This window comes from Microcebus murinus, chromosome 10 (assembly GCF_040939455.1).
Source record: "Microcebus murinus isolate Inina chromosome 10, M.murinus_Inina_mat1.0, whole genome shotgun sequence".
Classification (NCBI taxonomy): Eukaryota; Metazoa; Chordata; class Mammalia; order Primates; family Cheirogaleidae; genus Microcebus; species Microcebus murinus.
In genome coordinates, this window is record NC_134113.1 from 88,541,899 (window position 1) to 88,568,234 (window position 26,336).

General features: G+C 41.5%; 1 protein-coding gene and 1 pseudogene across 3 annotated transcripts in view; one reads left to right on the plus strand and one right to left on the minus strand.

Moving 5' to 3' along the window:
• Positions 1-26,336, plus strand: part of GRIN2B (glutamate ionotropic receptor NMDA type subunit 2B) — a 422,771-nt gene that overhangs the window by 169,462 nt on the left and 226,973 nt on the right. The window lies entirely within an intron of this gene.
• LOC142873588 (uncharacterized) lies at positions 2,576-2,631 on the minus strand (annotated as a pseudogene).

Consider the following 26,336-nt stretch of genomic DNA (forward strand, 5'->3'; position numbering starts at 1 on the left):
AAAAGTGCTTTCTGCTTAATAAACGTCTGCTTGTAATATTCTGAAACAAGGAGGCTAATCAAAGGCCCTGTTCTGCAGAACGGGGACGCTAAATGACAAGATTAATTTCCGTAATCAAGCAGCTTAATTTGGGCATTTTTTCCCTCTCTGTTGCTGATTGAAATTGAGGCAAATTTCACTGTGGTGAGATTCCATCCTCGCCTAGGAAAGCTTACTTACTGGCGCTAGAAGAGGGAAGGCAAGGGGAATGTGGTCAGCAGGAGGAGGGGAGTGCAGAGGGAGGAGAGGGGCATCACGTGAAGTGAAATGTGAACAGTGAGCTAATGCAGAAAGTCACAGGGATTTTTCTAGGGCCTCTTATATGAAGTGGCGTGAAGGACCTTATGAAATTGCTCATACAACAGCTACTCATGGTCCTGAAATGTCTCCATCAGGGGAATTAGAGCACGGTAGTCACTTACACTCACACAGCTGTGGCATGTTTGGACAGCAGGGCACTGTAGAAGTCTTCTAATCCAACTGTGTTTTTTCTTCATAAAACATCCCCAGAAACGTTAAGGAACTTGTCCTCTGTTCATTAATACCAAGCAAAATTTGAAGACAGAAAGTCAAGAAGGTTAAGCAATCTAATGGGATTTGCAGGAAAATAAACTGTAACATTATGCTGGACCTTACATTTGTATAAAGTATTATAGTTTACAAGGTACTTTCAGGACTTTTAAATGGCAGATGGGATTGCTCAAATTAGAATTTGAACTGAATATTTTAACCCTTATCTCACCCCATATATAAAAATCAAGTCAAATGGATCAAAGACTTAGACATAAAACCAGAAACTGTAAAACCACTAGAAGAAAACACAGGGGAAGAGTTTCATAACATTGGATTGGGCAAATATTTTTAAATATAACTCCAAAAGTATAGGGAACAAAAGTAAAAATAGGCAAGTGGGATTGTATCAAACTAAAAAGCTTCTGCATAGTGAAGGAAACAATCCACAGAGAAAAGAGACAAGCTTATAGAATGGGATAAAATATTTGCAAAGCATATATCTGATAAGGGGTTAATACATAGAGTTTTTAAGGAACTCAGAAAACTCAATAGTAGAAGAACAAATAACTTGATTTAAAAATGGGCAAAAGACCTGAAGAGACATTTCTCAAAAGAAGAATGGCCAACAGAAGAATGGCCAAAAGAAGAATGGCCATTTCTCAAAAGAATACAAATGGCCAACAGGTATATGGACAAATGCTCAACATCACTAATCATCAGGGAAATGCAGATTAATACCACAGTGAGATATCACTTCACACCCCTTAGGATGGCTATTACATCAAAAAGACAGGAGAAGACAAGTGTTGCTGAGGGTGTGGAGAAAGGGAACCCTCGCACACTGTTGATGAGAAGTGTAAATTACTCCTATGGAAAACAGTATAAAAGTTCCTTAACACACAAAAAAATGGAATTACCACCTGACCCAGTAATCCCACTACTGGGCATATATCTGAAGGAATTGTAAACAATATGTGAAAGAAATAGCTGCACCCCCATTATTTGTTGCAGCATTATTTACAATAGCCAAGATACAGAGTCAACCTAAGTGTCCAGCAGTGGATGAATGGATACAGAAAATGTGGTCTATGTATACAACAGAATACTATTCAGCCTTAAAAAAGAGAGAAATCCTGTCATTTGCAACAACATGGAAGAATCTGGAGGACATTATGGTAAGTGAAATAAGCTGGGCACAGAAAGACAAAAACACTGTATGATCTCACTTATATGTGAAATCTATTGTAAAACAGTTGAATTCATAGAAGCGGAAAGTAGAATGGTGGTTACCAGGGGCTAGGGTTGGAGGAATTGGGGTATGTTGGTCTCAGGATACAAAATTTCATTTAGACTTGGGGGAATAATCTCAGGAAATCTAATGTACAACATGGCGACTATAGCTAATAACAAGATATTGTACACTTGAAAATTGCTAAGAGAGTAGATTTTAAATGCTTTCACCATACACAAAGGAAATGAATATGTATGTGAGGTAATATTTATGTTAATTGGCTTGATTTAGACATTCCATGATGTAAACATGTATCAAAACATTATGTTGTATACCATAAATATGTGCAATTTTTATTTGTCAATTAAAAGTAAATACAAAGAATTTGAAGTGAATATTTTTAGATTTTTAATAATATAAATGAGAAGAGCCTGCAGGCTTCTTGTTTCTTAGAAAAGCAGACAGCTCACAATGGGATTTCAGATATCTCCCTTTTTCTTGTGCTTGTCGTTAGCATCGAAGAACATTGCTTTCAAAGAAAAAAAAACAATAGCACTTTTGTGCTATTGGATAACTATTCGAAATTTTGACCTTCAGGTTTTTCTAGATCCAACCTTGTTTAGGTTACCTTATGCTGGTCGCTGGCTTGTGGTTAGGAAATATGTTGAAGTGGGTTAATCTATGGACAAGAGGCTGAGTTACCTGTAGGTTTTAATACTGGCCTTGGCTTTAACCGTCAGTAAGTCATTGAACCTTTTTGGCCTTTCTTTCTTCCAACCTTTTGGAAGCAGGTTCGTGGTACAAACCAGACAGTCTGCTAGACAAATTCTAAAAGAGCTATAACACTAATTGTGAAATAGAGATGACAATACCAATCTGTCTCACAGAAGAATAACTAATCAATGGTTATGAAGCTCTTTCAAAACATAAAGTACTAAATAATTGCTAAAAGATGAAAGAAATTGACTCCTAAATAAAACGTATATAGGGAATATTAAATCAAGGCCAGATCAGACTGAAATTAATAGTCAAGCAGCAAGGCTGTATATGTGTGTGTGTGTGTGTGTGTGTGTGTGTGTGTGTGTGTGTGTGTGAAATAAGACAGAGGGTAACTTAATGACCAGTAAATCCATGCACTCTGGGTTAGCATGGTGAGGTACATGTGAATTGAAACCCCACTGTGTATACATTCACCTCAGCCCTCATGACCAAGATCTTAGAGAAACTTGGTTGGTCCATTTGCTCAATCATTTAAAAATATTTATTCAGTACCTATTATAGGCAAGGTATTATTGCTACAAGACACTCTTCTAGACCTCATGGAGTTTAGAATTTATTGGAGGAGACAAGATGTAATCAAGTGCATATAATATAAATCTCTATGAGAAACACCGCAGGAGCTGTGAGACTGTTGCATATGAATTCAGAGGGAAGTTTTAATTAGTATGACTAGAGAAAGCACGCTGGAGTTGGTGGCATTTGAATCCCTTGGATTTCTATGGACAAGGACAAAGAGGAGGGCTTCAGGAGGAGGTGGCGGCATGACCAAATATGGACATGTTGTAATTTTTAAGAATGAGGAGTTCAGGTGTCTTGCTTTTGGGTTTGTGTTGAAGAGATATAGGAGAAAGGAATTAAAAATAGGTGGGTGTAGAATACAGTGAACCCTAAATGATTATGGAAAACCTAAAAGGCATATGAATGCATAAAAGCAAAAATGTCAGGAATAACAGCCTCAAACGCTAACAAAGCGCTGATCTTCCTGCCATGTGAGAAGAGCAGAGAGTGAAAATCAATTTAATAAAATGTAAGTAATGCAGTGTAGGGTGGAAAAAAAAAAACAGGCCATAGAGGATTAAAGCAGCATTTAAAAGATTTCTTATCTAAAAATAATATCTCGCCAACAAAAGGAAAAGAGATCTGCAGAAACCACAAGACACAGGGAGATCAGAAAGGAGAGGTGGAAGTGGACAGGTTTATACCTGACCACCCGGGAATGCATATGCTAGTGGAAAGACATAATTTGGCAAGTTCGGAGAAAGACAAAGATGAGTAAATAATGAATAAAGCACTTAGTAAGGGTGATTTGTATTTTGCACAGTATAGTTCCATGTACTGTACTTTAAATAGAAGCAGAGGGGCACAAGATGGCTGAATGGGACAAACAAAACTTCAGGTTCACAGGCAGAAGGGAAAATGCCCATTTGGGTTGGCTTTTGATACCGGTTTAGACTTGGCTGTGGGTTATCCATGTGCATTTTATTCCTGCAGGAGTCTGTCTTCATTTTTGACTCTCCATTTCCCTACCCCAGTCCCCTCTCACCACAGGGTTTAGGGTGATTTGCTGTGTGCCCAGATATAAAGTGAAAGAAGCCTTTGAAAAGTATTCTTATGCCTAGTCACAGAATCTCCTGAATTTTATTATAGTTTTTTACATTGGTTGAAAAGGTGTTTTGCTTTGGTTTATATGGAAAACTTTTTTTAAACATCATAGCAACATAGAGTTTTAAAAAAATCTAATTCTAGGGAACAGTGGACTAACCAGGTGGAGAGGGGAGCAGGAGTTTTGGAACATAATTTCTAGTCTCTACTCTGCTAGTTACTAATTGTCTGGACTAGGTGAGTCACTTCATCCCAGTAATAGCTGGTAGTGCTGTGAATAGTAGAGAGGTTGTATGCACAGAGCCCAGGCCAGTGCCTGGCACGTGTAAGAGGGACTTTATTTTCTTTTGAAGTTAAAAGTACAGCTGAGCAAATTGGTATTAACTGATCAACACCTAAGTGGACATATAGGAATAACATTTATTGGGTGTTGGGCAGGTGGAAGAGGGGAGGAGAGGATGGGTATATACATACATAATGAGTGTGATGTGCACCAACTGGGGGATGGTCAGGCGTGAAGCTCTGACTCGAGGGGAGAGGGAGGGCAAGGGCAACATACGTAACCTTAATATTTGTACCCCCATAATATGCTGAAATAAAACAACAAACAGAAAAAGTACAGTTGGCCCTTGAACCATGTGGGATTTAGGGGCACTGACCTCTTGCACAGTCGAAAATTCACATATAACTTTTGACTCCCCCAAAACTGAACTACTAATAGCCTACTGTTGACTAGAAGCCTTACCCATAACATAAACAATAGATGAACACATATTTTGTATGCTGTATGTATTATTATATACTGTATTCTTACAATAAAGTAAGCTAGAAAAAAGAATATGTTATCAATAAATCCTAAGGAAGAGAAAATATATTTATTATTCATTAAGTGGAAGAGGATCCTCGTAAAGGTCTTCATCCTCACCATCTTCCAGTTGAGTAGGCTGAGGAAGTGGAGGGGTTGGTTTTGCTGTCTCAGTGGTGGCAGAGGCAGAAGGAAAAATGCATAAGCAGACCTATACAGTTCAAACTCCTGTTGTTTGAGGGTCAGCTGTATCACTTTAATCAGTTTTCCTATTACAAAAGCAATACATACATATTGAAGAAAAACTAGAAGACCAGGAAAAAAAAAAACCTACACATCTCACCAGATAGTAGTTAGCACTCTGAACATCTTTCAGTGTGTTATGTAAAGTAAAAATGAAGTCATAATACACACATTGTTTTGTATCCATCCTTTTCTATTTATATGGAGATACAAGTATAAATTCTATTGTATTTATTCACATATGTGATTATCCTTTCCCATCAGAAACATCTCTCTACATCATTTCTAATGGCCACATAGAATTCTGCAATATAACCAGTTCCCTACTATGCAGTATTTTATATTATTTTTAAATTGAGGGATTTTACAAATAATATAATGATAGACATCCTTGCAAGATAAATCTTTTTGTCTATCCTAAATAGTTTCTTCAGCATAAACTTGCAGAACTGAACTCATTTGGTCAAATAATATCAACATTTTGTGGTTTTGAATATTTATTGTCAAATTGATCCTCAGAAATTTTAAACTAATCTGGGTGTTTATCAATAGCGTAGGAGAGTATCACTTCCCATACCTTTGCAATAATGAAAAAAAAAACTTTGCATATCTAAGAAGGTAAAATGTTATTGTTTAGATTTCTATTTAGTTGATTTATTAGTGAAGTTGAACTTTTAAAATATACTTATTGGCCATTTTATTTTTTGCTTCTGTGAATTATCTTTTTTGCTTCTGTGAATTTATTCTGGTGGTACTTTCAAATGGAAGCTGTCTTTTTTTTTTTCCTTTCCCTTGTGTCTGTCTTCATGATTTTTTAGTAAAGTATTATTCTTTGCTTACATTTGTTTCTTTGGCTAGACTTCAAACTCCTTCGAGGCAGGATCATATCTTACTCTTTTTTGTATCCTGAGCACCCAGCACAAAGGAGGGACCCAGTAAGCATCTGGCGGGTGTGTGAATAGATGGGTACCAAGCAAACAGAAGGGCGGGTGAACCAAGGTAAGTGTTCCCGGCCTGTTCACCCAGACTTAGTGCACTCAGTAGAGTATAGGTGACACATCTTATCTAAGCCATGTGTACAGAGCTCAAAGCAGTTCCCAGGGACCAGACTAAACAGATTAACCCAACAGAAGGTGGGTGACATGTAGGGCAGTGAGTAAAGGAAGCTAGGAATTCTGATAATGAGCCGCATGGTCAGCAAAAGTTCAGGTGGAGGCTGAATAGGGGACAGCTCAGGGCTGCATTTCTTCTGTCTTGTCGAAGTTTTTCCTGTCTGACACCTTGGAATCGTTACGTGTGATTTCTTCATCGATCACTTCACCGGAAGCAAATCTTTGGAGTATGAAGCGTCCTTGCCGTATTTCCTATTGAGAAGGCCATTCTCATTTGGCCAAGACAGTTTTCATATTGGACGGTGAAGCTATTTCTATAGGCCCGACTGGGACAATATCTCTGTCCCCTCAGTCATTGGGGAGGCTGGGCCTGTTGGTATAGCACATCCTGGAGTTGTTCTAACTTCTTACTATCTCTCTTTTTTGGAGATCTTATCTTCTGAGCTCCTAATGTTTATAAAGAAAGATATCGGAATGAAAAGAAGGAAGGATATTGACACCAGATAATAAATCAATTATCATTTTTTTTTAAATTTTAGCATATTATGGGGGTACAAGTGGTAAGGTTACGTATATTGCCCATGCCCCCCTCCCCCCTCGAGTCAGAGCTTCAAGTGTGTCCATCCCCCAAATGTTGCACCTCTTACTCATTGTGTTTGTATATACCCATCCCCACCTTCCCCCTCCCACCTGCCCAACACCCGATAAATGTTATTCCTGTATGTCCACTTAGGTGTTGATCTGTTAAGACCAATTTGCTGGTGAGTACATGTGGTGCTTGTTTTTCCATTCTTGAGATACATCACTTAGTAGAATGGGTTCCAGCTCTATCCAGGAATATACAAGAGTTGGTATATCACCATTGTTTCTTAAAGCTGAGCAGTACTCCATGGTATACATATTCTACATTTTATTAATCCACTCATGGATTGATGGGCACTTGGGTTATTTCCACAGCTTTGCAATTGTGAATTGTGCTGCTATAAACATTTGAGTGCAGGTGTCTTTTTCATAAAGTGACTTTTTTTGATATAGGAATCACAAATTGTGATCTGAACATGTGGCATGGTGTCTTATGTAGCCAATGTATATTGGTAACATTTATACAACATATTTCACATAATGTGCTTAATGGGCATTGTTATTATATAGAACTTTATACTAAATCAATGTTTATAATCAATAAATGTATGTCGATATGGCATATTTTGGCTTATTACAAATCATGTGTATTGTTTGCCTACTCTTTCTTTGGTAGGGGCAGATAATTTTATAAATCTCCTACTTAATTAGGCATTCAACTAGAAACTGGAAAATGAAGATAAAGCCCTTTGAGGAAATTATTCTTAATTTGTATAAACTGTTAACACTTTCTGATCTAATAGAATATTCTCTCTGAGGTGAATAACATAGACCTTGCCTCTTACATCCCTCATATCATTTACTTACATATATACATCAGAATATGGCATGACACTTAAGATATGTCTAGGCAATAGAACATTTTTGATATTTATTTGGTTTATTGGATCATTGTGGACACCCAAGTCTTATGACTTATGTTCATGATAATATGTTAACCTGTGGCATCCACTTTGGTCATCCTTAGAAATAACATTGATCCAGCAATAAATAACTGTTGTCTTCATTTCAACAGCATGCTGCACATGGATGCTCTGTTTGTTGCATCTTGTCATTTCTGTACTTGTCAGCTCAGAGATGTTAATACTATACAGAAACACCAAGGGGTGATAGCTTAGACAATTAGTGGAAATTTAAATAATGGTTAATAACTAAGCTGAAGTAAACATAGACATGAGAAAAAAAAATCAGGAGAAACATTAATAACTCTGAAACAACTTTAGCAAAGAGTGATAAAAACAATCCGGAGTTTGGATAGTGTCAGTCAAACTAAGGTTAACAAATGCTGCCAGTGACGGTGGGGCTAGATGACAGTGAATGTGACTGTGCTCTACAGCTGAAGGGACATTGCAAATATTCTATAGTACCCACAGGACTTTGATAGGAGAAGGCCAGGAGAAGCTAAAAACGACTTGTGCTCAGGCCCAACAAGGACAGCAGAAACTGGGGTGGGTGCACCTAGCTGTAGGTAAGTCATCTGGTTCTAAGGCTGTTTCAATAGAGAATGTTCTTTAAGGGAACATGGTGGACCTCCCACTGAGTCAATCATTGGATGCTGGACCAAGGAGGAAAAGGGCATGCATCTGCTGGGTTTAGGGGGAGCTGCTCTGTATTCCTGTCATCAGAGCTCTTTATATTCTGGTGCTTATCTGTCATCAGTGCTGAAGGGTTGGCTGGTACTATTCCATAGGGTCTCTCGGGAGAAATAGAGTCATGTGGAGCTGTGACATCTTCCAGGCAGTCAATGAGGATTTAGGTCTGGAAGATCTTCATCTTAGGATCCTAAGTTCCCTCCCTGGCACCGTTTAGCACATTCTCCTGATTCATTCTCTCCCTCACTCTCACCCTGGGTGGCGTCTTCAACTTGCCTGTACCCCCTGCCATCTTTTGACAGAGCATTTTTCACAGAAACAATCCATGATACTCCTGACCACCTTCCCTCCTCCTTCCCTTCCCCTCCCTTCCCTCCCTCCCTCCTGCTGATTTGTTATTATGTACTGCAGCTGCCCAGAGGATTTTAAATAGACCCATAATGGCACAGCAGTGCCTCTTGGAAGTTTAAATATAACCTTCTTGTTAATCTTGTCTGTGGTGGCAGGAGGGACGGCACCTGGAGAAGGCGGCAGTGGGCAAGAGCTGCCCAAGGGTTCTGCCCTGAGATCACAGTTCAGCAATCTTTCAGGTGTCCTGTGATCTGAAAGCCTCATGGGTGGCTGTGCCTCGGCCTAAGTGGATTTGGTGTTGGGTCGACAGTCCCTAGTAATGTAAGGACAGTGTAATACCAGAGCAAAAGAGGCACGGGGAACAATGGCGAAAGCTGGAAATTCCTCTCCACCTCCTGCCAAATCATGTCACTCACCTCTGCCACCCTCAGAGGTGGAATGCATTGGTCTTATTTAGCCTTTGGCCCTGTGTGGGGGCCTGGAGTGGGAAGGGCTAATTAGTGTCAATTACATCAGTGGCCACGATTCTTAAGGAACAGGTGCACAAACCATAAATGCATCCATGGCATGCTGTAAAGGCCTCAGAGCAGCTTTCAGGGGCTGTGATGGGTGGTTACCCTGACTCCAGGCAATTGCTCATGAAGGGGAAAAAGGCTGTTGAAGGGGAAAAGATTGTTGTAGCCCCAGTTCCCAGACCTGTCAATATTTTCTTGGATTTAACAAATGTCAAACCCTAATATTATTTCACTCATTCAGTGAATTCATACTGTGATTGTGGGAAATGTTCCAAGATCAATGGAAGTTCAAGGAACTCGTTAAGTTCAAGGAAGCCTGCAGAGGGATAGACCATCCAGAACAGAGATTTTCAGGAGGATATGTTCTAACATCCATCTGGTTCAGTTTTTTTCCTGTGGAAGTGTTCTAGGAAGTGTTCTGTACTGCTTATCCAAAGATGGGGATACAAGAGACCAGACATTTAATGAAAAGAGAATTTAAATCCTGTAGAGTGTAAAGAACTATGCTAAAGACTTAGTTTTGGTGGAAGAAGATACAGGTGATATCATTTGTTATCTTAAGGATATTTACAGTATAAACAAGGAGCCTAAACAGATAATAATATCCATATTATAATAATAAGCAAGTCAAACATTCTTATAGCATATTTTGGAGTATGTTGTGAGTTTATGTGCATAGTTTTGTTTTATACTCACACTGTCTGATGAGGTGAACATTGTTATTTTACAAAAGAAAAAAGCTAACATAAACTGATTAGGTGGGTTTCCCATGGCCAATCAGCTGGTGATTTGTGGACCAAGACATCTAACTCCAAATAAGAGTGTGTGTTATTCATCTTTGTATCTCCTAGGGACTGGTACAATGCATTGCAAAATTGACACTTTTTATTTTTAGTGAATGAATGAATGACACCATTTGCTCTTTTTCACAACACTACAATCATATATTCATTCAGAAATAAATACACAAAAGCCATTTAAAACAGTTTAGTAAAGAGGTTGCTGAGGAAGGGCAGTATGAGTCAGGAATGGTTCTGGTGGGATGGGGGTAGTGGGTCATGGGATACCTTCTAGAGTTTTGCTATTTAAAGGATGGGCTGGGGACCAGCAGCTTCAGTGTTATGTGGGACCTTGCTAGGAACACAGAATCTTGGGCTCCATCCCAGACCTTCTGAATCCCACTTGTGACTTCAGTATTGACTTTGATTGAGTAGGTTGGGAGGCCTCTTACAAATTGGAATCTGCAAGTGATTAGAGGTAGGTGATGTAATGATGGAAAAGAATTAAATATTATCAGAATATCACTGTAATGAAATAGCAGAAAGTAAGAAAGGACAGAAAGCATCACAGGAGGGTGTCTATTCAGCTTGTGTTTTCATGCGGGAGAATAGCTGAGCCACTCAGAGTGGAAAACATTATTTTGTAAGATTTCTGAGGATAAAGGTCATGTAAAGTCTGTTTATAGAGCATTAAACCCATTAAATAAGAACATTACCTCTATCTCATGGATCAGGAAATGTTTGCTGCATTTTGTTTATTTAATAGCTTTTAATCCCACATGGAAATGGAGACCAATTGGTTGTCACTTTACTCAAAATAGTATGTAGTTTTCTATCCACTTGCATGAAATTGGACCCATTTGGAAAAGGCTAGACAGGTTCTATACATATCCTGAGAACCATTAGGGATATTTCAACATTATAAGCACAATTATGTTTAATGTGAGTGAAACAGAAAAAAACCAATCCCTGCCCAAATGGGAACTTGTTTCTCTACTTTCCACTATCATTTTAGTAAAAGTACAATTGATAGTATTTTCTATGGTCTGAATGTTTGTGTCACCCAACAATTTAATGTTGAAATCCTAACCCCCAGGGTGATGGTATTAGGAGTTGGGGCTTTTGGGAGGTAATTATGTCATGGGGGCAGCTTTTCAATAAGTAGAATCTTTATAAAACATGACCAAGTGAGACCCCTTGCCCCTTCTACCAAGTGAGGAAGGTGCCATCTATGAGCCAGGTAATGGACCCTTACCAGACACCAAATCTGCCAACACCTTGATCTTGGACTTCCCAGCCAACAGAACTATGAGAAATGAATTTCTCTGGTTTATAAGCTACCCAGTCTATGGTATTTTGTTATAGCAGTCTGAATGGACTAAAACTATATTTTTGATCATCTATTTATTGCTGTGAGTGAGAAAAACAAAAGCTGGGTGTTTTGCCCTCTTTTAAGGAGCTCATAGTCTAAATAGATAGAAGTAGAGGAATCATATTCCTTGTCAAAATAAAATCTTTGAGGTGGGAATGAAAAAGGCAGGCATGACAGGTAATTAGGAAAACTGGGATCTTGTACCAGTTTGCTACTAAATTTGTGTTCTTGGAAAATCTCTTAATCTCTTATGTCTCAATTCCCCATCTGTTAAAATGAGAAGCTTGGATGAGAGGGAATTTAGGGTCTTTCAGTTCATGATCCCAAGCCTGCAGGGAAATGGCAAATCGAGTGGTGGACTGACGCATGGGTCCTTGCCTGACCAGATAGAAAAGACTAGATGTGCTTCACAAAAGGTCTGTTTATCTCAAAGGTTTTGTAAATGAGTTGATCTTTTTCTTTTTCCTTTATGAGGTGGCTTAATATTTGCATTACTAATTGCCTGTTTTCAAGGTTAATGGACATTTCAATTTCAAATGGTCCTAAAAGCTTTCCCCAAATTGGAGAAAGGCTTGCCTGGCGATTTGCAAACCCAGCTACAGTGTGGATCATGCCTGTGCCCTGTGGTCACAGTGATGCTGGCCTTTGGTCCTCCTCCCTCCACTCACAAAGTGAGGTTAAAGAGAAAGATACCCAAAGAGTCCGATGACCCAGGCTCAGCCTCAGAGACTGGGGTCCTCAGCTTTATGGGTCTGTACTTGGTCAGGTTTTCAGGGGTGGACATATTTTACATTTAAGGTTTATATCATTCTACAAGAACCTTCTACGTTTTCATTTATCTTTCTTTGGAGATATCAGAAATAGATGTTTCATTTGCAGCCAACACATACTGAACTTCTACTGTTTACCATGCACAAGAAAGTTCTCTCTATTTATTATCTCATTGAATTCTCACAACATGTACAACAATACCATTATGTGTATCACCTTACTAGTTAGAAAACAAAGATTGAGAGAGTTTAATACTAAGTGCGTAGTGGAAGTGCACAACATAGTCAAATCCAGTTCTTCCAAGGTTTAAACCTCTCACTCCCCACCAACCTGACTTCTTTCTCTAGAGAAAAATCTAACTTGCATTTTGATGATGTTGATGATGATAACCACCTCTTATATCTACCGTGCTCTCTGAAGTTTAGATATCCTGATATGATCATTTTTCCCTGTCTTGTTACAGTACCAATTCAGCTTATCCACTAAATATTGTTAGATTTTTTCCCCCTCTGCTCAATATAGATGGGCACAGCTTTCTTTTTACTAAGTGCACTTGTTCCCCTTAAACATTTTTTTTTTGTTATGTTCCGATCATAATTATGTACTCCAGTGCACAATCTGAATTCTGATGAGTTAGCAGAGCTGGGCTCTAATTGCTCTTTTAAGTCCTGAAACATCAGAGTGGCCCAAGGAGTCTTAGGGCTCTGGCCTTACCCAGCTATCCCAGGAGCTGGCTTGAGGTGTGTGGCAGCTCCCCCCATGGTGAGGCTTGCTGGCAGAAGAAAAATGGAGCTGAATTTCAGCACACACCTGCAGTGCAGTCTGGCTTCGATGCCCAGGACAACGAGGTAGCTTGGTGTCCATCTGGACCCAGTGATCACCTCCTGGGAGGACAAAACCTGAATTAGATTGTCATGGCTGAACAGAGAGGGGCATTGTGTATTCTGAGGCTTGGCGAGTAGAGAGGCACTTGCCAGCATTTTGTGGAGTTAAATCTCCCCATCCGTGGCTGACGTTATTTATTTTTAGCCTCATTTCTTCTGATTACTCAATTGTCTTGAACAACTTTGTGAGAAAAATGATATCTCTATCAGACAATTGTAGAGGGATTTCTTGATGGAAATGTATTGATGTAAAAATATTTCATTTTCCTGGATGCCACCGAATCTTTGTGACCTCTTGGGGTTTTTTGGGGGATTGCAGTAATGGAATTAGCTGAGGGATGATGGTGTGTTCTGGTGATAGCTCATTCTAGTTGTGCATTTAATTTAGTGGAGAGGCGCCTTTGCAAATGCATTGAGGTGGATCTGCTTCTGTAGAGGCATCTACTGGCCTGTTGCCATAGCAACGGAGGTGGTCTTGACTCCGGAGCATAGAGTTAATAAAAGCATTAACTCTTTTCCACTTTCAGGAAGGAGTTAAGACATAGATTTCAAAGGAATTAAAATTGCTGCCCCTCTCCCATTTCTTCCTCCTAAAAAGTCTGATTGTGAAGAGATCGCTTACTGATTGTACTCAGGGGCTAAGACAGAGCGTGAGGAGTTCCCGGTGGGACACGCCATTCCTATAAGAGGCCAGGCCATGGAGAGGGCAGCCAGAAGAGCTTATCTAACCCGTGCTTGTCCGTGGGGAGAGGTGAGGAGGATAAGTTCCCGGACCCCTTTGGGAACTGGTGAGGAGCGGCTTCAAATTAGGAACCGCAGGCCAAGGACGAGTGTGAGAAAAACAAGCGCATTTGGCACGGTCATTAGTGCCCACTTCATTTTGTTCGGAAAGGAGGGAGGGTGCTGGACACATTTTTGGTCGAAGGATAAGTACATCTTGAAATTCTCTTGAGGACTAAGGATTTGTGAGCTGCATAATTTTTTTATCCAGTATATTCAAGTCTGCTTTGGGATTTGTCTGAATTATAGATGTCACAAATGCAGTTGGTAGGAATATTATGTGTAACACCCATTTCCCTGGGCCTCCCCACCGTGCGAATGCGAAATATCAGTAACAGTCCACATCTCATGGAGTCTTGCTTCTTCCTACCCGCTTAAGACCACAAGCCCCCACAAGATCATCATTCCCCGATGTACTCTGGGGAGTTCTCAGCAGGGTCTGTTACAGGTTCACGACCAGTTACAGTGCAATATTTGCTAAGAATGGCTGCTAATTTCTATGGTTTCTTGGTTTTTCCTGGGCGTGGCTGCTGTTTTCTGTTGTTGTGATTGCACTAGGCACCGCTGTGTGTTAGGCATGGCCGCTGCTTCCTGCCAGTGACATGGCATCTGCTTTGCATGGGGCCTCTTTCAGCCCCCTGTGGTATGACAGTGTGCCACTAATCACCTTCAAGTACGCTGGGTCCTTCCGATGCCAAAGCTTCCATGTGGTCTGTGGTGGAAGTGTCTGAGAGAAAGATTCTTATCCCCAATTATGTTACACATTGTCACCAAAGCTGGATGCTTATGACAATAATATCTTCTAAAGGTTTTAATGAAGAAGCTCCTTCAGTTCTTATGTGCATCTCACCCTTTCCCATTCCCTGAGGACCTCAGGCCGGTCTGGGGAGAGGTTCAAGTGACAGCCATCATGGCGGCTTCTCAACTGCTCCTCCTATCCTGTGACTGTAGATAGCTCTGTGAATTGGTTGAACTTGTTTGATTTCTTCTTTCCTGAAGGGCAGTTCCATTTCTCATGAAAATACACTTCTGCAGAGCCCACCCTTCCAGTTTCCAAGACACACGCAAACATTCAAGACAACATTGGTGGCTCGTGCAGGGGCGTGACCGTCATGGCTCTGAGGCCAATGGCTGCCCTTGAAGAAGTGACAGACTGTGTGTCCACTGTGGTAGGCAGCTGGACTTAGTGAAAAGAGCACTGGCTGTGGAGTCAGAATGCACGGATCAATCCTGACTCTCATACCCACTAGCTCCGTATAGCTTTGGGCAGGTCCCTTAGTGTCTCTGAGTTTCAGTTTTCTCATCTTTATATTAACATTCCTACCTCAAATGTAAAGGAGTTAAAAATTCCTACCTCATCACGATGTGAAGTGAAACAAGCCAAGCACAGAAAGACAAACATCACGTTTTTCACTCATATGTGGGAGCTCAAAAAGCAACAGAGAGAATACATTGGTGATTACCAGTGGCCGGGAAGAGCAGAGGGGAGGGGAAAAAGAGAGCTTGATTAATGGATACAAATATACACTTAGATAGAAGAAATAAGACCTGGTGTTTGATAGATCAGTAGGATGACTATAGTTAACATTAATTGATTATACATTTCAAAATAGCTAGAAGACCATAATGTGAATGTTCCTAGCATAAAGAAAAGATAAATATTTCAGATGATGGATAGCTCAGTTACCCTGATGTGATTATATATATGGATGTACCAGATTGTCATATGTACCCTCAAAATATTTCCATGTAATATGTATCAATAAAAAGTAAATTAATTAATTAATTATACCTACCTTGTAAGGCTATTGAGAAAATGAAAAAACAAACAGAGAATGTTACTCTTATGTCTAACTCAGAAAATTCTGAGGAAATTGTAAGCACCCCAAGAAGAAACAGAATGCAGTGTTCTGTCTACATCTAAGCTGTGGCTTCCTGCCATTAACAATGCTGGGAACCTTTCACAAGAGAGGGGTTGTTAATCCTGTTGTCATGGATAGACCCCCTTTAAGCCACCTGGAGGGTGCCCCAGCCATCTTGTCTTCTCCCTGCTCTGGCCTCGTCACTCCCGGTGGGACACCAGCCGCTGGCCTCTGTCTGCTTCTCACTCCTGGCCCCCTCCTGCTCCTTTTTCAACCTCAGCCTTGCCCAGACCGAATGGCCTCCCTCCCGTCCTCCTTTCAGCCCTTGCATGGGTCCTAGTAATGGTCCTAATTTCGCCTTAACAGCTTCATCAACAAGAGCAGCATCAGCTCTAGGTCTGAAGTTCCTACTGTGTATTTTATACAATCACTATTCAGCACCAGTGGGCAGTGACCCTGCCCCTCCGAAGCAAATGGAAAGAAAAGAAATGATTCTTCACGGAGGGTTCGTGGGAGGTGACTATTATAAAATGAAAATTAGCCCCAAAGTTATGGAAAATGTAACGAGGGGCCTCTGCAGGCCTCTGGGCGCTGTCTTTAACTTGCACGTGTCTGTTTGGGTCTGTCAAAAGGGGAAACAAAAACAGATTCATCTGGGTCAGGTGAATTTATAATTAGGGAATAGTGCATAAGAAAATTAAGGCCTTTGCTTGTTTGTTTTTATTAAATGTACCTATGTATTCAAGGAAAGCAGAGATAATGAGCTCAGAGATGACTCAGATGGCAAGGGCTTGGGAATGCGTCGGACAGGAGGCCTGCGGGGCCAGGACAGGAGGGATGAGAGCGTGCAGAAGGGTCAAAGGTCAGTGCAGACAGGTGGGGGCTGCAGGGACAGTGTGAGAGGGACCAAGGACCCTGCAGGCTGAAGATTAGAGAGACTTACACGGAGGGACTGTGCTCTGACGGGCAGGCAGGTGGAGGCCAGGAGAGGTAAGGACAGGTTCCGCCCTGGACTGGAAGGTACTTTGTATCTGCCGGTTCCATGGGAGGTCTGGGCAGATGTCTTAAAGGAGGGAGAGTCCCCAGCAGATACCTCAAGTGTCAAGGGCTCTGAAGGGGAGAGTGATGGTGATGTGTTCATACTCTAAACTCACAGCAAGCTAAGTTACATGAAACACTACTTCTGAGTTGCTGCATCCTTATGGGCATGGGTGTTCTGGGGCCATCATGCATTTTATTTTTTTATTTTTGAGACAGAGTCTCTCTTTGTTGCCCAGGCTAGAGCGAGTGCCATGGCGTCAGCCTAGCTCACAGCAACCTCAAACTCCTGGGCTCAAGCGATCCTTCTGCCTCAGCTTCCCGAGTAGCTGGGACTACAGGCATGCGCCACCATGCCCAGCTCATTTTTTCTATATATATTAGTTGGCCAATTAATTTCTTTCTATTTATAGTAGAGACGGAGTCTTGCTCTTGCTCAGGCTGGTTTTGAACTCCTGACCTTGAGCAATCTGCCTGCCTTGGCCTCCCAGAGTGCTAGGATTACAGGTGTGAGCCACTGCACCCGGCCCATCATGCATTTTAGTAAGGACCAGTCATGCACATGAGCACACTGCATCCAAAGCTCTGTGGTCTGAAGAGGGAAAGAAGATGCTGGAGAAGCAATCTTTTGCTTCTCCTACTCCCAGTCTCCTCTAACCACCGCCACGCTCCCTCCCAATTTTAGTTCTGGGTGGTAGTGGCAGTGAGTTATTATAATTTCAGTTGATACCAGTGGTGATGAAGAAGTCTACAAGCCATCCTATTTAATCAGATTTTCTTGAAAAAATAGCTAACATACATTGAACACTTGCTTGTACTTATTCGTTGCTTTGCCAAATTCTGATGCATAGCCTTGAATCATTCAGTCCTTTGAGCAATCCCTGTACAAGGGCACAATTATTATCAACAGTTTATGGAAGAAACTAAGGCCAATAGTGGTGAGATAGTTTCTCCAAATATTCAGAGACTACGATAACTGATTTCAGACTGATACTCATGTCTCACACTATGGTGTTTGCCACAGAAATAATCTTCATTTTAGGGTCTCTTGCAGTTTGAGGACTGGCCCAGGGGATGCCAGGAGGCAGGGCACCCCAAGCTGTAGCACCCCCTTCCTCATCCAGCTACTTTAAGCTTTAGCCTTTTCCTGGAACCTCTTTGCTGGAATATGGAAGGCACACACACTTACTTTAATGCTAACATCCTTTTGCAGTTATTGCCACTTAACATCTTCATTGGTAATGGGATACCATTATTGCACTGTTGCCAGTGGTTTTCATTTCATTCTGGTACTCTGGCATTCATCCTACAGAGGCTGTTGTTGAATATTAAGAGTTTATAACCTCCAACACGCAAGGCTATGCATAAAACAGCATTTGACTGTTTGAAAAACATTCTCTCATGTTTAATGAGGTTCTTAAGTGTGTACAGGAAAAGATAATCAGGACTCTTTAAGAAGCCTTTGGCAAGGAGCTCCAGAGGTTTAGCTGGGGCTGACTTGAAGTGTGAAGACCAACCGTTAATCAGATGGTCAGCAAACGGACTGAGTTCCACATTGCAGGAGGTTAATCACTCTATTGCCAGTTTCATCTTCCACTTGCTTGGAATCAGCCCGTTACCAAAGGCCTGGTGCTCAGGGCCAACCATGCCTTCCTTAGAGACAAAGGGGGAAATATGCTCTCCTGGCAGTTAAGTAGTTCCAGCAGGGTCCTCAGAGTTTAAAGGGAGATGCTTGGGCTGAAATTATTAATACCTTCCCTCAGAAAAACAACCATTCCAGCTGCAAGCAGGGTTTAACTCTCGTGGGAAACATCAATACAGAGAAATTAAGGTTCCTCGAAGAAGGGAAACTGAAGTTTATATAAGAGAAACATGATAGTTTTCCCAATGGACATCAGGTGATTTCTGTGTTCTAGTAACGGGAAACCATTTAACTTTTCCTTCCCTGGGTGAGCTCACTTTTAAAATGAAGATGCTGGGGTAGACAACTTCCAAGCCTTCCTAAAGCACAAAAATTCTATGGTTCTAGCAAATATTTGGTAAGAATTGAGTGTATTGATGAGGTCTTTATGCCTAGATTTTTAGGCTGTGTTTTTCTATGATTAGTATTAGTATTATCATGGTTATGATCAGTAGAAACAAGAGGAATGTGTTATTTTAATGGTTATATTTTTGGAAAACTTAGTCCATTCTGTTGCACACTATAGTGGCTTCTCTAATGTTCCAAGAGTCAGGTTCTGCCCCCTAATTTCAGCATCTTTTCTTATGAAGACAGCAGAAACCTTCCTCACCCACATCTCGCTTCCTCTGATACCTGCCTGACTTTGGGAAAAATGCTGTGTGTTTCCACCTGTCCCACTTAAGCTTCCCCCCACCTGCCACAGAAACTACCCAGATGGAACCTGATGTGTTTTCCTTCTCTGCCCCTTTGTCTCTGAGACGTCAGGTTACTAGTCCTAAAGTGAGGTTCAAGGGTGCTCCACTGGCTTATTTAATGGCTCAGAGAGGTCTGGAGATCCCATGAAGAGTCTTCCTGGTGTGTTTGAGATGAGTTGGCGTTTGCAGGCTGGCCTGAGGTAGCTATCGCCACTTATTACATCGGGCCATGGGAGAATGCTTTTGGACTTCTAAGTAACTAACTTAAGAATCAATTTTTGGAATGTGATACATTTGTAGAGTGGGGACTGACCAACCTAATCAGTGCGATAAAGAAGTTCATATCTTTATTCTTAGAAATGTGTCTTCAACCTTGTTTGAGAAATGTGTTAGAGTTAGTAGTCTTACTTATAGACCTAAAGATAAGGATAATAGGATATATGAAATCCTTAGGTAATTTGCAAATCTTACACTTGTATTTCTTGCCCTTTTCCCCATGAGATCTTTTTCTGGCTGAATTGGCTATTATTAAATGTTTTGTTTTATTTCCTGGTACTGCCTTCCCTCTGGCAGAAGTGCTTATAAGCTATAGCATAGCACAGGGGAAGGGGGCTAGGAGAAAAGTCAGCCTTTGAGAAAAGAACACTTGAAAAAACACGAATGTTTTGGCAGGCAGATGTATGGTCCTGCAATTTGAATACTTCTTTGTAGCAGCCCATAGCTTTCTTACCTGCTATTTCTTTTCTCTCTCTGAGACTGTATAAAATAGAATCTTCACCTTTTCTGATGATAAATATGAAATAAGCAATGAATGACTGAAGAGTTCAGAAAAATCAACTGAAGTTCATTTTCTTTTACACAAGGGCTTCCCAAAAACTTAAGAAAGGTTTTCGAATGATATTCAGTGGATACTTTTCCTGGCTTAGGTTAGGCCTGACCCTGAGCTGTTTTCCTTATTTTAATAAATCTCAAGTAAAAAAAAAAAAAACAAAACAAAAACAAAAAACCAGACAGCTTCTCAGATGAATTGCAGGTAGAGGCTGAACACAGAGCAGCAGGTATGAACTGTCTATCAAAGGTTCCTTGGAGGAGGTGGAGCACGCTGCATATGCCTTTTCTCCTGTGAGGTCTGCATTTGTCCTCTTTTCTTTTGCAGCCAGTCTCAAACTGGGCGGACTAAGTGCTCTCCAATAGGCCCTTTCTCCCGCTCCCTCACGGCACCTGCTGCTCCCAGTGGCTGCTCCCACCGGCTGCACAGCCTGCCCCCACAAAGAAAGGAAATGGACAACACGCACAGCAGCCAAACAAGCCATGTCAGCTTCCCTTTCTTCCACTTTGAGTTTAGTAAAAGAATGATTTCCAAGCTTACATGCTTCACCTGGGTTTGTATTCAACCAGGGATTTTTTTCTTTTTCTTTTTCTTTTCTTTTTCTGCCAGCCCTGATACTTGTGGGCAAAATCAGGTCCGTTCCTGGTTTCAGCAGACCTTTTTTGGCCCCAACGTCTGGAGACTAATCTCCATGGCCAATTGCAGACCTGCTTTCCTAAGTGTGTCCGCCAGGACTAGGCACTACCCTGGTTGACATTTTATGTAAGTAAAATGGAGTGCAGTTAGTTCTTAAAAAGCAAGACAGTTCAGTTCTGCGGCGCTCTTTGAGAGCTCGTGCTTAAAGTAGGATGGAATGAGATTAGCATGTTTGAGGTATCAGGGCTACGTATGTGGTCCCAGCAGAACTGAGCATAATTGGGTACATGAGACATTTAGTTCAATTGTATATTAACAGGGTTACTGCCTGGAATTTTTCTGAAATTTGAATAAAATTAAGCCCCAAATTATTTTAATTTGATTTTAAACTTAATTTCTCCCTCTAGCCTTGGAACCCCTGGCTGAATAGCTATGGATGATTACAGCGGTAGGAGAGAATGAAATTTACCTGCTTAGCTCAGTTTAGGTATTCTTTACTGAAAAAAAATGAAAAAGAGAGGCAAATATTCTCAAACTCTGCTGGCGAGACCAGTCAGCAATTATGTTTTCCTAGGCAGCAGAAAATTAGCAAAAGATTGAAGGAATCAAAATATTTTGATTCATAATCTGGTACTACTGGTGACTCTGTGACCTTGGGTAAGTTATTTAGCTACTTTGTGCTTTCGTGCAACTTATTACAATAAATCTGAGATCTTCAAATGAAAACATGTAACATGGCAGATCAGCTCCTAGAGTCCAAGATTCAAATTTTAGCTGTGCCACTTAGTACATAGTACTAGTACTTAGTACTTAGTACTTAGTACTTGGACTGGTTGACCTTTTGGGTCTCAGATTGCTCCTTTATAACTTGTGGAAAATTGTAATAATAACTATGTCACAGGACTGATGTGGTGATCAAAAGATAAGGCACATAGAATGCTTAACAGCGCTAGCTCATAGTACAGGCTTAATAAATATTGTTGGTGTTGTTATATCTTTTTTAATACATAAAGATGCAGTGGAAGATTAAGATAACTTCTTGGGGTGGCTTTGAATGGAATTTGGATTGGCAGGAGATTGCAAGCACATGAAGCAAGTAGGGCAAAGATATGAAGGTGGGAAAGTGGGAGACATGTTTGATAACGATGGAGGCAGACTGAGGACATAAGGCACGTGGGAGCTGCGGTGTGAGACCAGACTGGAAAGGGCTGTTTGGGCAAAAATGTCACAGATGGGATTGGCCATATGAGTAGTTCACACTTTATTCTGCATGTGATGTGAAAGGTCTAACCTTTTGAGGAAGGGAGTGACATGATCACACGTATGAGTTATGACGATAACCCGTACATGTTCTGCAGATGAGGCTAAAACAAGGATGGATGCCAGGAGACCAGCTAGGCACCAATTTTAACAGGAAAACTGAGAAATAAATGAGGACTTTATTAGGCAGGGGAACGTACTTTTCTAGGTAGTGGCAAGTAGAGGGAAGAGAGAAAGTATACCTGTAAATATAGTTATTATTGAGTCAATGATAAGGATTCTTTTTGATTTTTCTTTTGAATCAAATTATTAGAGGCTAAGGTAGATCATAAATGTTTAAAAACAAGGTTGGGTAATGAAGAACATAAAAGCAGCATTTAGTGGAGTGTGTCAGTTTGCTATTGTTGTGGAATGAACTACCCAAAACTTAGTGGCTCAAAACAACAGCCATGTATTATTTCTCATAAGGTTGGGAATTATCTAGATAGCTCTTGTCTCAGCTGGGCTCACGCGTGCATCTGTGATCAGCTGTGGGTTGGGTCGGCTTCTCTTCTGGTTCCCTCATGTTTGAGTGTTGTCTGGTCACAGGCTGGTCCAACAGAACCTCAGCTGTGACAGCTGTGTGCTTAGCCATGGAGTCTCGTTCTCCAGACTAGCAGGAATTGTTCTCATATCGTGTTCTATCATGGCAGATTTCTAACAGAGAAGGCAGAAGCACGCAAAGGCTCTTGAGCTCTAAGCTTGGGGTCAGCACATCCCACTGGCCAAAATGAGTGTTAGGCCAGGTCATTTCAAGGGAAGAGGAAGTACACTAAGCATCTCAGTGGGAGGAGCTGCAAAGTCACATTCCAAGGGGTGGGTACAGGGAGACCATCAATAAGGCCATTAGGACATTCAGTGGATCATATGGGGACAGCTCATATTGAGCTATTGCACTCATACAGCAAACATTTATTGAATACTTGCTATATTTTAGTCACTACTCTGGGCCTTTGCTGCCTTCGGGAAGCTTCCTATTTATCAGAGAGACAGTCACCTACACAGCTAGCTCTGACACGAAGGGATGTGTTCTGTATTAGGTATACATTCATTCCTGCCTTCCTGTGACCTGCTAAGGTACAAATTCTGAAAACATTGAACCCTTTCAGGCTCTCCTAGCTCAGGCTCTCCTAGTTCCTGAGTTAATCTACACCAAGTTTGGCCAGCAGGTATATTTTAGACTTTTACTGCTTGGAGTGGGCTTCTTTGTTTATTTAAAATAATTTCGTTTCACTCTTTCCTTGTGATCATATGCTTCATTATAATGAAATATATACTTTTGTCTCATGAAAGAGCCCAGAGACCTTCATCAGTTTCTCTGGGTGTCACAGATCTCAGTCACCCACCTTTGTCCAGGTGCCCCAGATTCTTATGCCAAGATCATGGTGTCCTTATGACTGTGGTGTTTTAGCTTTTGAAATTTTTCTCTATTAACACCCACCTAACTTTGCCTATTGCTTGGAACAAAGAGCTGCATTTTACCCTACTGCCTAGCTGTGGTTTTCTAAAAGTCCTTTCTTGTTAGTAATCCTCTTGTCCTATATTTTGAAGATCAATAGAATGTCTGTAGCTCATTACATAGGGAATGCTGTTGCCTATAAGCAGAAAGTAGATGTTGTACGTAGAAATACTAATTTGTTCTTTTCTTTATCTCTGGTGTATGAGTCTTTTCAGTATCCTGCCCTTTGATTATTGGGGTGGGAGAGGGATGAATTTATACCTGGAAGAAACTCAAATGAATTTTCAGTAAAGGCATTAAGTATGGTGAAGCTTTTGCTATTTTTTTGGTAGTATATTGTAAAATTGTTTGATCTTTATATTATTTAAACTTGACATCATGTATACAAATTATAGTTTTTCTTCTTCTTCTTCTTCTTTTTTTTGAGACAGAGTCTCACTCTGTTGCCTAGGCTAGAGTGCCATGGCATCAGCCTAGCTCACAGCAACCTCAAACTCCTGGGCTCAAGAGATCCTCCTGCCTCAGCCTCCCGAGTAGCTGGGACTACAGGCATGCGCCACCATGCCCGGCTAATTTTTTATATATATTTTTAGTTGGCCAATTAATTTCTTTCTATTTTTAGTGGAGATGGGGTCTCGCTCTTGCTCAGGCTGGTCTTGAACTCCTGAGCTCAAACGATCCACCCACCTTGGCTTCCCAGAGTGCTAGGATTACAGGCGCGAGCCACCGTGCCCAGCCACAAATTATAGTTTTTATAACAATAGTATTTTTTAGATTTCCCAGTCAGTCTTTGAAAAGTCTTATTTCTTTTGGGAAGAAAAGTGGCCTTATGTCAAATCACTGACATTCTCAAAGTGTGACAGAGCTCCAGGTGCTCACACAGCGTAAGCCCGTTCACATGAAGAAGACTAGACAGGTCCATTCGTCCTATCTCCATAGACTAGGTGCTTTCAGAGTCCCTGACCCACTGCTCAGCAGCAGCCTTGACATTTAGTGCAGAGGTAAGGTGAGGCAAGGAGTGTGATGGGCAGATAAAAGTATATGAGTGACCTGAGTCTAGAGCAAAGAATCTACCAAAGTTTAATTTCCCAGAGCGAAAGACAGCGCAAGAATGATGCGCATAGCAGAAAACAAAGTAGGTGAGAGTTCTTTTCTCAAATCTGCAAGAAACGAGTCTCATTACATTATTGTCAGAATGGGAACCATGTTGAATCATCGATCTTAAAACAAGAAGAGCTGAGAGATAATCTAGAATTCTTTCTGTATTTCATTGTAGCTTCAACCCAAAGACAAAAGTGATATCTTACAATCTGACAAATGTATCCCTGGAGAGGAGCAAAAGTATAATATTGTTCTTAACCTCAGCAGCAAAGATCATCTGGATAGGGAAGAGGGAGGTTTGCTCACAAGCTGCTTCGAAATGTCGACAGTCACAGAAGCCTGGTCTCTGGCTGTCACCAGGGGTGTGTACGTGCGTCCTGAGCAGCCTCCTCCGCCTCCCCTTCTTTCTCCTGTGTGACCCCCGTAGGCAGGAGAATGGAAAAGTATTCATTTTTCTCTGCAGCCTACCTGCTGGCTGGCCTATGCTTTCCAATTATGGAAAAAGTGAAGCCTATTTCATCAACTCAAATAAATTCTGATCCAGTTTTATGTTCAACCTCACTAACTCAAAGTCTAGCACATAACTCTGTTGACATAATTGATCTACAGACACAGAAGAGCTAAGGTTTGTCTCTGGTAATAAACACTCGTGCTCTGGGATGGGACTATGTGCGTGTAAATTACCTCACATTTGTGTTACAGTGGAACCGACTCCATTTATTTATATTTCACTGCAAAAATACCATGTTTATAGAGTATTAGAAGGAGCTTTTAGGCCATTTAGGTGCTTGGGCAGGGTCAAGGAGCCACCAGCGTGGGGGTTGGGGGAGGGGTAGCATGGTTGAGGCGCAGCGTCCCGGACCTCAGCTGGGAAAGGCAAGAATCACTGTCTCTGACCAACCTGTGGAGGAGGAACATGGAATCTGGAGAATAAGAGCTGGCGTCCAGGCTGGACCCCTGCAAGGCCGAGGCCCCACGACACATCTTCCTTATCAGACGTTCCCAGTACCGTGCGGACAGCTCCTTGGAAAAGGACCACATTCTGGACAGGCTGAACTAACTGGGCTTCGGTTCGCAAGCTTGGGGTTGGAGTGTAACAAAATTGTCTACTCCTGTGACCGGAGCAGTGGAAACCACCAATATCATGGGCAGGCAGCCGCCCGAGTCTGCAAGGTCAGCACAGGCCATGGGAGGGCCCCGACCCCCAGCCGGCCAGACCCGCCCATCCCACTGGAAGCCATGTGTTATAGAAGACAGAGCCTACACCGAGGCCACCCTTTGGAACTGTGTCCACCAGGCAGATGCTAAGCAGGAGAAGACAGTATGCCATGCCATCGTCTGCTACATCATGTGCAGAGTGCTGCAGTTTCCTCCTGAAGGTTGGCGCCATCTTTCCCTCAACAATGGCGGCATCACCCACCTGGCGGTCTAACCTAATGACCGAGTGGTGCTCAGGACCCCTGGGGACATGGGAGTCATGCCCCCTGACAAGATCACCAGGTCCCAAGGGCTGTCTTTGAGACCCCACCCTCCTCCTCAGTGCAAGACCTGGCTGTGGCCATTCCTTCCCTGTCTTCCCTGTTCACACTGCCTGGCAGTTATGAGTTGTCTCTGAGGAAGAGTAGAAATATCTACAGTGCTGCATTCGGGTACTTATTTCTGGCCCACACTGAAAAGGGAAAAATTTGGATCTGATAGTCTGACTTCTTTGCAAGGTTTTCTACC